The following is a 14233-nucleotide window of genomic DNA, read 5'->3' as shown; positions in this document are numbered from 1 at the left end:
GTCAAGCATTGCATGAGAAAAGAGCTCAAACATCAAGGAGCCAAACAAGCTTTTAAGCAAAGAAGAAAGATAAGCAAAGAGCTTTTAAGCAAGAACCATAGCATATTACAAAATTAAGATTGTCATACTCGATCATCTTGGATCATATCATAGCAACACCTTGCATAGAGCATACATGGGATAGAAGTCGTTGCATTTTGGCTAAGTAGGTTGTGCACAAGTTCTTGTATCCGCCTATTGTGCAATCGTGCTAGCGTCTCTCTAGTGTTGTGCAACAATAGCATTTTTGTGGTTCCCACATTTTGGCTCATCCTTGGTTGCCCAACCCCACTTATCTTTTTGTGTGTGTGTTTCTGTGTACCTTATATGCTTGGTCTACTTGTTACATTGCATCTTGCGAATCTTTTCCAACATTATTGAAGCTCACTTTTAATTGCATCAAATTTTGTGCCACCATCCTAACCAAGCTCCACCAAAAGCTTTTACTTGTGTAGGTGTGAGAAACCGACAAGATCTAGTACCAATTATGCTATTTCCTTGTCCTACATTGGACTGATCCTCGATCCACTTTCAACTTCGGTCAAGGTACATTTGGTACTCTTTCTTCTCTTTCTACCACTCACAATTGTCTTGGAATGATGGATAGGCCAAGTACTTCTACCAACCCACTGTTCATGGAGCAAGATGACGACATGAACTCCTTCGTCACCAAGAGTCACCTCTTTTGTGCACAACGTGCTTTGCATCAAGAGCAACAAGCTTTGAGTGAACGCATCGAGAACCTTGCCGCCGACTTGCGACTTTCCGAGCAACGTACAAGGAACTACTTCGACCACAAGCTCGATGATCACAAGCAAGAGAATGACGCAAGGATGGACGAGATTCGCGCTTTGTTGCTCAACCGCTCTTCTTCCACTTCAAGAAGGAGCCGTTCAAGCCGACACTCCGACTTCACCCTTTCCGGCTCAAGTACACCAACATCAAACACTCTTCACCGAGTCGCGCGCAACGATCGTCTAGCAAGCCTCAATCCCCTACGCGACATCGACTCTCAAGAGCGCCGACAACGTCAAACTCAAGAGGCCTTTGCGCTAGCTCGAGAACGGCAACGACAATGAGAACATGAAGAGGAAGAGAGAGCGCGTCTACACCAAAATGCTCAAGATGCCGAGGCACAATGTCAAGAACAACAACTCCGTGACGCTCAAGCACTTGCGGCGCAACAAGATCTACGCGATTCAAGTCGAGCCGTAGCCGACCGAGGCCGACAAGCCCATGAGCAAGAGGAAGCACCTCGTGAAGAAATTCAAGAACGAAGATTTCGAACTCGCGTGCATCATCAAGTTCCTCCTCGAGCTCGACAAGCTCCTCCACAAGCACATCAAGAACAACAAGTCAATCCAGAGCATGAAGACAATGGAGATCCTCCAGGACAAGAGCAACAAGAGGTTGACAACCCTCCGCGCCAAGAGCACCACAACAATCATCAACAACATGGGCGTCATCATCCCCGACCCCAACACAATGAAGAGCAACGCTATGGCAAACTCAAGTTCACCATGCCCAAGTTCAACGGAAGCAACATTCCCGAAGAGTACCTTTCATGGGCTTTGAAAGTTGACAAGATCTTCCATTTGCACAATTATGAACAAGAGAAGAAGATCGCGATGGCATCCCTTGAGTTCCAAGACTATGTCCTCATTTGGTGGGAACAAATCATAGAGCGCCGAGAGGCAAGAGGTGAACCACCCATCACTACATGGGTGCAAATGAAGGATGTCATGAGAGCATGCTTCGTACCTACCTACTACAACCGCGACCTCTTCAAGAAACTCCAACAACTCAAGCAAGGAACCAAGAGCGTTGAAGAGTACTACAAGGAGATAGAGATTGCAATGATACGAGCTAATGTCACGGAAGATGATGAGCAAACAATGGCACGTTTCTTGAATGGACTCAATCATCCCATCAACAAGATCGCCGACTTCCGACCATACTCAAATCTCATCGAGCTAGTGCACCAAGTTACCAAAGCGGAATGCCAAGTGCAAGATGATTTCAAGTATGCCAAGTTCTCATCCAAGTCCTACGGCTTCTCCAACAACCAAGCTTCAACGAGTCCAACACCGACTACAAAGCCTTCTACTACCAACATCGACAAGTCGAGTTACAAGAAAGCTTCGTCAACTACAAGCCATCCTACTACAAGCAACTTCAAGCCGAGAGCTTCATCATCATCAACCCCAACTGATGAGACCGTCATGACGAGTTCCTTCAAGTGTTTCACTTGTGGAGGCCGAGGCCACAAGTCCTATGAGTGCACCAACAAGCGAACCATGGTCTTCAACGACGATGGCACTTACGACTCCATGAGTGAAGGCGAAATGGAAGCCCTTGAACAAGTCGCCATGCACCGCCAAGTGAACAATGAAGAAGAACAAGTCTTTTGCGATGAAGATTCAAGTCCCGCCCTTGTTGTTTCCAAGGTTTTGACTCTCCAACATCACCAAGAAGAAGACCAAAGATGCCACATATTCCACACCAAGGCTGGCATCAATGGACGATCCGTCAAGGTCATAATCGATGGAGGGAGTTGTTATAATCTCGCAAGTGAAGAACTTTGCTCGAAGCTCCAATTGCCCAAGACGAAGCATCCACATCCATACAAAGTGCAATGGCTTAGCGACTCCGGCACCATCCAAGTCGAGCACTGAGTACAAGTCTCCTTCAAAATCGGCGCCTACGAAGACACCTTGGAGTGCGACGTCGTTCCAATGACCGTTTGCCATCTTCTCCTTGGACGCCCATGGCAATTCTATAGAGGAGTCGGCCACAACGGCCGAACGAACCACTACATCTTCAAGATGAAGGGCAAGGAGTACGTCCTCCGTCCAATGTCGCCAAGTCCAGTGATCGCCGACAAGCAAGCCACCCATCGTGGATATCATAGTGAGAGAGCGAGCCACCAAAAAGAGAGTGAGCGCCACAAGCCCAAATCGAACACCTCCACGATGAGCGAAAAGAAGAACCTAGTCCTATTTGCCACCAAAAGTGAGATAATAGGGGTGTGTGAGAACCCATATACTGTCCTACACTATGTCCTCGTGTGCAAGGACAATGCACCAAAAACTAACACTTCTCACACTCTTCCTCTAGTCTTGTCTTCTCTTTTGCAGGAATTTCAAGATGTTTTCCCCGATGAGTTACCTCCGGGACTACCTCCTCTACGAGGCATTGAGCACCGAATGGACCTCATCCCCGGAGCACCTCTTACGAACAAAACTCCATACCGCGTCAACCCCGAAGAAACCAAAGAAATACAAAGGCAAGTAAAGCATCTCATAGACCCTGGACATGTGCGTGAAAGTTTGAGCCCTTGTGCCGTCCCGGTCATTCTTGTGCCAAAATGTGACGGTAGCTTTCGCATGTGATCCGATTGTAGACCTATCAATGCTATCACCGTTCGCTATAGGTATCCCATTCCACGCCTAGATGATATGCTTGATGACCTTAGCAGTGCCACTATCTTTTCTAAAACTGATCTTAGGAGTGGTTACTATCAAATCCGCATACAAGAGGGTGATGAATGTAAAACCACTTTTAAAACCAAGTTTGGTTTGTATGAGTGGTTAGTCATGCCTATGGGTCTCTCGGAGGCACCGGGCACTTTTATGCGCCTTATGAATCATGTCTTTCACCCTTACATTGGTATATTTGTTGTGTTTTACTTCGATGACATTCTTGTGTTTATCAAATCTATAAAAGAGCATGTCACCCATGTCCGCACCGTTTTGCAAACTCTTAGAAAAGAGCGCCTCTATGCTAATATGGAGAAATGCCTTTTTGGTGTTGATAAGCTTGTTTTCTTGGGTTTTGTTGTTTCTTCTATGGGTGTTCATGTTGATGAGTCCAAGATCAATGCTATTAAGACTTGGCCACAACCAACCAACTTGCATCAAGTGTGTAGTTTTCTTGGCCTTGCGGGTTTCTATCATTGCTTTGTGAAGGATTTTAGCACCATTACTTCGCATTTGCATGCTTTGAGCAAGAAGAATGTTCCTTTTGTTTGGGGACCAACCCAAGATACCACATTCAATGAGCTTAAAAATTTGCTTACTCATGCTCCCGTGCTTGCTTTACCCAACTTCGACAAGCCTTTTGAGATTCATTGTGATGCTAGTGGTAATGGCATAGGGGGTATGTTAACGCAAGAGAAGCACCCCATAGCTTACATTAGTGAGGAACTTTCTGGAGTGCAACTCAATTACCCCATCTATGACAAAGAGCTATATGTTTTAGTCCTTGTTTTGCATGAATGGGAACATTACCATCATCCCCATGAGTTTATCATTCATACCGATCATGAGACTCTTAAGTATCTTAAGGGACAAACCACGTTGAACAAGCGGCATGCTAAATGGAGTGAATTTATTGAGTCTTTTCCTTATGTCATCAAGTACATCAAGGGTAAAGAAAACATTGTAGCGGATGCTCTTTCCCGCATATGCATGCTTGTTACACAACTTGAGTTAGATGTCATTGGCTTCGAGCAGATCAAAGACTTATATGAGCATGATGCAACTTTTGCTACTCCTTATGCTAAGTGTTTGTCGCATGCATCTTGGGAACACTATTACATCAAAGATGGATATCTTATGAGAGCTAAAAAACTTTGCATCCCGGAGTATTCTCTTCATTTGTTGCTTTTGCAGGAACCTCATGGAGGAGGCTTAATGGGACATTTCGGAAGCGAAAGACATTCGCCACGCTCTCGAAGAACTACTTTTGTCCCAAGATGTTTCGGGATGTCAATCATTTCACCAACCGATGCTCTACATGTCACAAAGCTAAGTCCAAAGCTCAATCTCATGGTCTCTATATGCCTCTACCAATTCCATACCAACCATGGGAAGACATTAGCATGGACTTTGTACTTGGTTTGCCTAGGACCCGAAATGGGAAAGATTCAATATTTGTCGTTGTGGACCGTTTCTCAAAAATGGCACATTTTATTCCTTGCAACAAGATAGACGATGCTTCACATGTTGCTAATCTCTTTTGTAGGGAAATATTGCATCTACATGGAGTGCCAAAGACTATCGTCTCGGACCACAACGTCAAGTTCCTTAGCTACTTTTGGAAGACCCTATGCGCCAAGCTCGGAATCAAGCTACTCTTCTCCACGGCATACCATCCTCAAACCGATGGCCAAAGGGAGGTGACAAACCGCACACTCTCCGCTCTACTTCGAGTACTCTCATCAAGAAGAACATCAAGGAGTGGGAGGAGTGCCTACCTATCGCCGACTTCGCCTACAACCGAAGAAGACACTCAACAACCGGCAAGTCCCCCTTCGAGGTCATCTATGGATTAAACCCTTTGTCGCCATTGGATAATCTCCCTCTACCACTCCAAGAGCGGATCAATTTGGACACAAGTGCACGAGCGACCCATCTCAAGAAGGTGCATGAAGATACAAGAAACACCATTGAGCGCCAAGTACAACGCCTTGCAACCAAGCTCAACGTCAACAAGCACCCTATGATCTTCAACATTGGAGACCTCGTGTGGCTACGCCTTCACAAGGACCGCTTTCCCCAAGAACGCAAGTCCAAACTTTGACCATGCATGGATGGACCATTCAAGGTGCTTGCACGCTACAATAACAACGCATACAAGATCGACATCCCTCGTGAGAAGTACTCCGTGAGCGACATCTTCAACATCAAAGATCTCTCGCCCTACCATGGTGATGAGGATTTCGATCCAAGGACGGATCTTCCCGAAGGGAGGGGAGATGATGCGGAGCATCCCAAGGTCATCCCCATGGACGCACCTACACCTCCAACGACACCACTTGGACCAATGACACGAGCCCGAGCCAAGGCTATCCAAGATAAGGTGAATCACTCCTCTCCGAACTACCACTTTCTATGCATGAGACATGGCTACTACCTAAGTCCGAGGTGTTGTGCATGACTAGGCACCAAGAGGGCCCTCCCGAAGATGCATATGAAGATGTACAAGTCCCCAAGTCCACGGATGAGGAGAACCAACGGAAGGAGCCAAGAGCATCTCCCAGGCCTCGGACATCCGGCCAAGGCCCCGGACATCTGGCTCTTGGAGCGTCATCCACTACAGCAGTACAGCCGCCAGAAGCTACAGGCCTCCGACATCCGGCCCCGACAGCCCGGATATCCGGCCTCTCCCGAGCCCGTGGACATCCGCCAACCAGCCCCGAAATCCGGCCCCTCCAAACCCGAGAGCAACAAATTCCACCACTCCAGCCCGGACATCCGCCCCCCTAGCCCCGACATCCGGCGTCGCCCGAAAGCCCGGACATTTGCCCGACCAGCCCGGACATCCGGCCTCCCCCGTCTGTGCATAGTGAAGGGCCGAGGCCCGTGTATCCCTTCTCCCCCATAGACTATATATACTCCACCTTGCCCAACTATATAGGGTTAGCGTTGTGATAGATCATTTGAGAGATAGTGCTTCGCTCATCCATATAGGATCTACTCCACGAGAAAGACCGTGGCCCCTCTACGGAGAAGATCCACATGGATTCAAGACCTCCTCAAGGAGAAGGCCATCAAGACCTCCTCATGGAGAAGACCTGTTATCGTGTATCATCCCTAGTTAACCGTGGACTGTGTATCATTCTATGTATCCGATGATCTAGCACATTTGTGACTTGTTCTTGTTAGTTTGAGTGTTCCTCTTGTGTTTCCCCTTGTGATTTCTCTCGTTACCCGCCTTGCGTTCCTCGTGTTCATTGCGGGATCCGCTCCTTTCGTGAAAGATCGGCCGACTGGGGTTCTACCCTACATCACATCCATTTTTGGCACTAGTATAATGGGAATAGCACAAGGACTAAGAGATTCGCGTATATAACCTTTGTCGAGCAGCTCCTGTACTAGACTCATAATCTACTTCGTCTCCTCTAGATTGGTACGGTATGACGCACGGTTAGGCAGCGAAGCATCGGGAATTAAGTCAATCTGATGCTCAATCCCTCAAATAGGTGGTAATCCTAGTGGCACGTCTTGTGGAAAGACGTCAGCAAACTCCTGCAAAATGTTAGTGACAACAGGAGGCAAAGAGGAAGATACGTCCTCAAAAGAAAATAATGCCTCTTTGCACACAAAAGCATAGCAAACAGATTTGCTGAAATCTAGATCATCAATACCAGATTTGGTGGCAAGTAAACATGTAATTTTCAATTTAATTTCAGAAGCAACACTAGATGGTTTACTATTAGGCTTCATTTGTTGCTCAAATTCTTTTGCCACAATCTGATTTTCACTCTTATTTTTCTACTGTTTTTCTTTATTATCTCTATCAGTATCATCTTTCAAAATGGAATCAGGTGTCATAGGAAGTAAAGTAATATTTTTATCCTTATGAACAAGAGTATATTGATTGTTTCTACCACGGTGTACAGAATTTTACCAAATTGCCATGGTCTACCAAGTAATAAGGAACATGCTTACATAGGTACCACATCGCAATCAACATAATCAGCATATGTAGAGATACTAAAATGCACACGAACAATACGTGTTACCTTAACCTTGCTGCTGTTGTTGATGTAGTAAGGATGTGGATGTGGTCTTGTGGTGAGGGATAGCTTCTCCACCATCTCCATGCTAGCCAAGTTGTCGCAGCTCCCTCCATCTATGATGACGCGAACAGAACGTTCCTTCACAACTCCCTTTGTATGGAACCAATTATGCCTTTGATTTTGCTCAGCTTGTGTGATTTGCACACTCAAAACACGTTGAGCAACTAAACATTCATACATGTCAGTGTCTTCAGGACCCATGTATTGCGTTCATGATCAGAATCATCTTCACCGTGTTCTTCACTTGTAATAAGATCCAAAGTCCCCTCATCATAGTCACTAGCGGACTCATACCCACCATTGTCAGTAGCAATCATCACACGCTTAGCTGGGCATTGTCTCGCATAATGACCTCCACCCTTGCAAGGACGACAAATAATATCATGTGTTTGCCCTGTTGATGCCATGGATGAAGAAGAGCTCTGTGCAGAACTAGAAAGTGTACTCCTGGAAGATGGTGGTGGTGCTGCCTATTTTCTTGTATCTCGGATGGAATTGTCGGCTGAAGTCAGTGGTGCTGCAGTAGGATGTGTGGGAGTAGAGGATGCACGCGGTGTCCATGATGAAGGTCGACCTGCAGAAAAGTTAGTTCGCGCCAATGCCTGTCGATCCTGCACTTCACGTTCTGCTTTGCAAGCAAGATGGAATAAACGAGTGATATTATTATACTTCTTATACTCTAGATTGGTATGAATCTCTTTATTTAATCCACCCATAAAATGTGCAAGCATAGCTTCATTATCCTCAACAATACCACATCTAATCATTCCAGTTTGTAATTCCTGATAATATTCTTCTACATTATTTTTCCCTTGTCTTAAATGCTACAATTTTTGAAGTAATTCACGTTGATAATATGGTGGAACCCAACGAGTACGCATAGCAGTTTTCAAAGTAGCTGAAGTAGCTGGAATAGGATATAATCTACAATGTTCAGACCACCAAACACATGCAAAACTAGTGAAAGCACAAACAGCAGCAGGAACACGTCTCTCCTCAGGATATTGTAAACATGTAAAACATTGTTCAGTTACTAACTCCCAAGTAAGATATATATCAGGAACATATCTACCCTCAAATGGTAGAATATTCAATTTTAGTTTAGGAAGATGGTCATGATCTCGTACCTCAGGTGGTGGTGAAGCCCTACCGTTGCGATGAGGACGACCTGGTGGTGGTGGTGGTTGCACATAGTTCTGATTTTGATCAACCTCATCCTCGTAGTGGTCCTAAACATCTGCAGTAGCAGGATGAGCTACAGAAGCATCAACAGTAGGTACAGCGGCACTACAATTTTAACCAGGCTCAAGGGGAACGCGCAATGCTCGTCCCACTTGATTTGGAAGGCGATGTTGTTGTTGTAGAGGTGCGACATGTGCACCGGGCGGTGGTTGTGGAAGAAGCGTGAGCAATTCATTAAACATGTTATCGAGCTTTGTTTCAAACGCTTTGTCAATGCCATCTATCTTCTTCATGGCCTCTTCAAATATGTTTAGCACATCTTCCACCTGTCCACTCATCATTTGCTGAAACTTATCATGTAACTCTTTGCTCCTCATGTTCTCCCAGCCAGTGTCATCGGCTTGTGATCCTGCCATGGTTAGCAGCAATAACAACACACAAGAATATGATCCTACAGACTACTAGGAAGTGGCGTTGGTGTTGTGGAAAGTTACAAATCCGTCAAGCAAATCTCAAATTCTTACCAGTTCTTACCCAGCAGCAGGTGGTGATCGGCAACCGTTGTAGTCAAAACTCTCAAAGCTTGGATAGAGCGATTACATAGGAAGATTCAAACGCATGACATAGATGTATGTGGAGCTGGGAAGGCTTATAATATGGTAGCAAAAAGGGTCAGCAATAATCAATTCAGAGATGCAAAGTTGAATAAACGTTCAACGACGGTACTGTGCTGGTCCTACGCTAGACCGTGCTAGAGACGCGAGCCTAGAACACTAACAAAATCACGGCACTACACGTAAACAAGGGGGGAGCACACTCTGATTTTTTTTCACTTTTTTCCTCTTTTATTTTATTTTGCTCTGCAACAATTTTTTTGAAGAAGTCTACAAATGGTCTAAAAACTACCTAGCCAGAATTTTCAAGACTTAGTTTTTTTAAACTGGAACTATTTTTCTTCTGCGGGTATCATGAAAGTTGGGGAATCTGACTTGTTCATGACTCGTATTATCGCATGATCTAGAACTCGAAAATAAAGGAACAAATACTAGACTCGGACTAGGACTGGTGGTGGAGATGAATCTGGTGAAACTCGGACTGGTGATGGTATATTGCGGTGGTATATGTGGACTCGGATTGGTGGTGGTATATGGACTCGGATCGGTGGTGGTATATGGACTCGAATTGTTGGTGGCATATGGACTCGAAGAGGTGGTGGTATATGGACTCGGAGCGGTGATGGTATATGGACTCGGAGAAATAGCGGATAACCTGTGGTGGTAAATGGCAGGGGCGATGGTGATGGTGCAGCGGCGGTGTGACAACTTGTGAACAGAACTCGAAACTCTAAAGAACTAGACGCTAAGACCAGCAACTTGACACGACGATGCAATAGCAAATTCAGCAAAGCAAATATAGAAAAGACTATGCAATGGCTTAGATTGGTTTGGATATGATGAACGAACCCTAATTTTTTTTGGCTTTTTGGTGGACTGTAGGTATGAAGAACAGACTCGATCTAAACTACAAAAACTGCAAAATCTCACTGAGCAACCTGGAAATCTGATACCACTTGATAGTGGCAAAGGTGTCCCGTCTTTCGATGAGATGGTGATTATTGTTTTGGAGGAGTAGACTTTCATGATCCGACTACGAATTTGCGAGGACGTCGTGCCTTAGCAATCGCTAAACCAAATCCGAGAGGTTATTAACCACGCCGGAGCACGATCAACCTGACCACGAAGGTCTATTTACTGCAAGCAAACAAAGAATAAGCAAGAAACTAAGATTGCAATGTGGATATTTCGAATATAAGATGAAAGATTTATTGATCAAGGTCGGGTTCTGTGATGCCTTGGTCTAGTCGTTGAACACAAACGAAGTATGCGAAGTTGGAGCTATGGTGAACTTTTAATCTAAACAAAACCCAAAGTTTGAACGACGCCCTAAGGGCTTTATATATGGAGGAAGAGGGGGAATTTCGTGGGCCTTGGAGTAGGGGTCCAAAACCAACCCAATCTCTTGTTTCCCCACACATGCGGACTCTAAAAATAGTCCATACCTATGTATTTCGAAATTACATGGGCCTGGCCCAATAATAAGGTGACGCAACACCTATAATAGTCTCTAGATGAAATTTGTGAAGTGGCATCTTGTATATTTCGTCCAAGACTTCATGCACTCACTACGGTGGCTTCAAAGTCCTGAAATCATCACTTGAAACTCCGTTCTTGTTTCCCTTGCGCATGCCATCATCTCCATGCTTGTTCTTGATCCAATGGTCATCCTTATCCAAGATAGGCCCTTCATTTCTAAGCAACACAAATGTATCCAATTTAGGCAGCATCATATTCTCATGAACATTAGAATCATTACCAAGAAACGAAAGTACATGGTAATTTAATTGGCATGCACGAGCTCTAGTAATTGGTCCAGTATGTATAGTAGCAGGGGCTATGGGTGTAACAATGGTATTGATGTCCTCATCAAACGCCCTCTCATGAGATTCACTAGGCCGGCTTCCAATTCATGGCTAGTATGAAGGCGATGAAGGTAGCCTGCGTGGATGTCACGAGCACCAAGACCAGCATAACTTTCCAAGTCCAGTTTTAATTTACTTCCTGCTGGCGGCTCTACTTTGGCGCTATGCTTGGCCAAGACTGTGGGATTTCCTGGCTCTTTGTAACCCATGCCAGTAATAAGGACATCTTCGACAGTCTTGTCTAGAACAACTTCTTCGTTAGGTTTGAGGCTTGGTGGGTTAGGGCTTGGGCTTGGGGGATTAGGGCTAGGCGGATCAGCATCCATGCTCATTGGATCCACTGTGGTTGTGACGCCCCGAGACCGATGTGCCAGGTGTCGTCCAGTTATTCGTTGTTGTTGCGTTGCCATTGCTTGCGTGTCATGCATCTCATATCATGTCATCATGTGCATTTCATTTGCATACATGTTCGTCTCATGCATCCGAGCCTTTTTCCCATTGTCCATTTTGCATTCCGGCGCTCCTATATCCTCCGGTGCCCTTTCTACCTTTCTTTCGTGTGTGGGGGTTAAACATTTCCGGATTGGACCGAGACTTGCCAAGCGGCCTTGGTTTACTACCGGTAGACCGCCTGTCAAGTTTCGTACCATTTGGACTTCGTTTGATGCTCCAACGGTTAACTGAGGGACCGAAAAGGCCTCGTGTGTGTTGCAGACCAACACCCTTCCACTTTGGCCCAAAACCCACCAAAACTCTCTCCATCATCTAGAGCGTTCGATCACGATCGCGTGGCCGAAAACCGCACCTCATTTGGACCTTCCTAGCTCCCTCTACCTCTATAAATAGACCCCTTCATTTTCGTTTTCGGATCTTTTCCCCGAAACCCTAGCCATCTCCCTCCTCGCGCCGCCGGACATGTCCATCCCGCACCGGACATGTCCTCCGGATGCGTCACCCCGGCGAATCGGACGCCGCCACGTCGCCTCCTCCGCCGCCCAAACCAACCAGCGCCCGCCACCTCAGCGCGCCTCCTCCCTCTCTCTCCTCCCGCGCCCGCCGCCGGCCTGCGGAGCCTAGGCGGGGCCCACCTGGCCTGGATCGAGCGCCGCCGCCCGGAGATGATGCGCGAGCACGCGGTCGCGCCGCCCTCCTCGCCACCTCCGCTGCCAGGGCGCTTTCTCCGCTGCCTCGCATCCGGCTCGTCGGCCGGAGCTCGCGGCCAGCCAGCCACCGCGAGCCGCCCCGCCTCCGACCGTCTCCCGCCGCCCGACATCGCCGCGAAGGACGCCGGCACCGCCACCAACTCCGGCCGGCCTCCTCCTCGCCTCCTCACCGCCTCTCCCTCCTACTCCGGTGACGATGAGAAAGTCCGGCCACCACCGCGGCCATTTCTGGCGATCCTCGAAGTCCGTGCCCGAAACCCTAGATCTGTTTCTCGGAGGTATAAAATCTGCCAAGTCCCCGAGATTTCCATGCTTCATATGCCCATGTTCATCATGTCGTAACTTTGCATCCGTAGCTCCGTTTTGCGCGTTTAGCATATCAAAATGTTCGTCACAGAGAGCACATCATTTCATCTCATTGCATCATTTTTATTTGTGTTCATCTTGATGCCCGAAATGCTGTTGGAAGAGTGCTATTTGAGATAGTTGTCATATCTGCTGCTCCAATTAGTTATTTGTCATTTTTGCCATGATTATTGTGTGCATGATATGCTCATGAGCTCTACATGTGTTTTGTTATATGCCATGCCACCTTTCCATAGGTGCTTACCATGTATTTTTGTGATATGTGTGGTGACTAGCACAAGCTTGCAAAGTGGTGCATTCGTTAATGTTGTTTTCAGGGACTTAGCAATTCCACTAAGTCCTTAATCTGTTTTCATCAATATGCCATATGTTCATGTTGTTTCCTAGTGATCCGTGCCTCTTTTGAGGATGATCAATAAGGATGTTTTGTTAATCTTGTAGTGCTCTATCCATCCATGTCTTTTTGTTTGCAATTATGGAGCACCCTAGCTTGAGTCAATCGAGCTCTACTTTTGTCATTTCGTGAATCTGGGCAGATTGTCTACTTGTTAGAGATTTTGCCGAGGATGTTGTAGTTGATCCGTGCATGATATGTTATTGTTCTTGCCATGTCTAGGTTGTATAATGTGTATTCTTGATGGGTGTATGCTTAGTTTGTCATGCCTTGCTCTGTAGTGAGTGCATCGAGCTCGTAAACATGCCTACTTGCTATCATATTTGCATGTTCCAGTTTTTCTCTATGTCTGTAACCTGGTTATGTTTGTGTCATGTTCACATGCTTACAATTGTATTTTCTGATCCCTTTTGGCTCAAGGTCACTAAGGGACTTTTGTTAAGCTCTTTGAGTTGCTCCATGCCATGCTTTACTTTGTCATGTTGAGTTCCTGTAGCATATAGTTTTCATGCTCCAAAGTGTGCTACCTGATCTGAAATTCCAGGCTTGTGTTAATTTCACTAAGTCTGAAATCTGGTTACCGTTTGCACTTTTGCCATGATTGTTTGAACCTGTTAATGGATGAATTGTCCGTAGCTCAGTGTTCATCTTTTGTCAAGCATCATGAGTGGATCCCTACCATGTATTTTGTTTCCATGTTTGATTGTTGTAGCATGCTTAACTTGTTGCATTTAGATGGCTACTTGCTGTTTATCGCAGACCGATGCCATATTTGTATTGCTTGCCATTTCCTGACCGTGCATCCGATTCCGGCGTTCTTTATATCGATTTCAACCGAGATCACCTCACCTTTCCAGTGGCACACTTGGATTTCCATGTTGAGGCCAGGTTCAATCATTCCTTGTAAAATCATGCATATCCATCACATACCGCATGTTCATGTGTTGGTTGTTTACTATGTTCATGCATATCATACCATGTTCATGTGTTGGTTGTTTACTATGTTGTGTGCTTCTTTACGGTGT

This window comes from Triticum dicoccoides, chromosome 4A (genome assembly GCF_002162155.2).
Source record: "Triticum dicoccoides isolate Atlit2015 ecotype Zavitan chromosome 4A, WEW_v2.0, whole genome shotgun sequence".
Lineage (NCBI taxonomy): Eukaryota > Viridiplantae > Streptophyta > Magnoliopsida > Poales > Poaceae > Triticum > Triticum dicoccoides.
Note: the sequence above shows the minus strand (reverse complement) of the source record.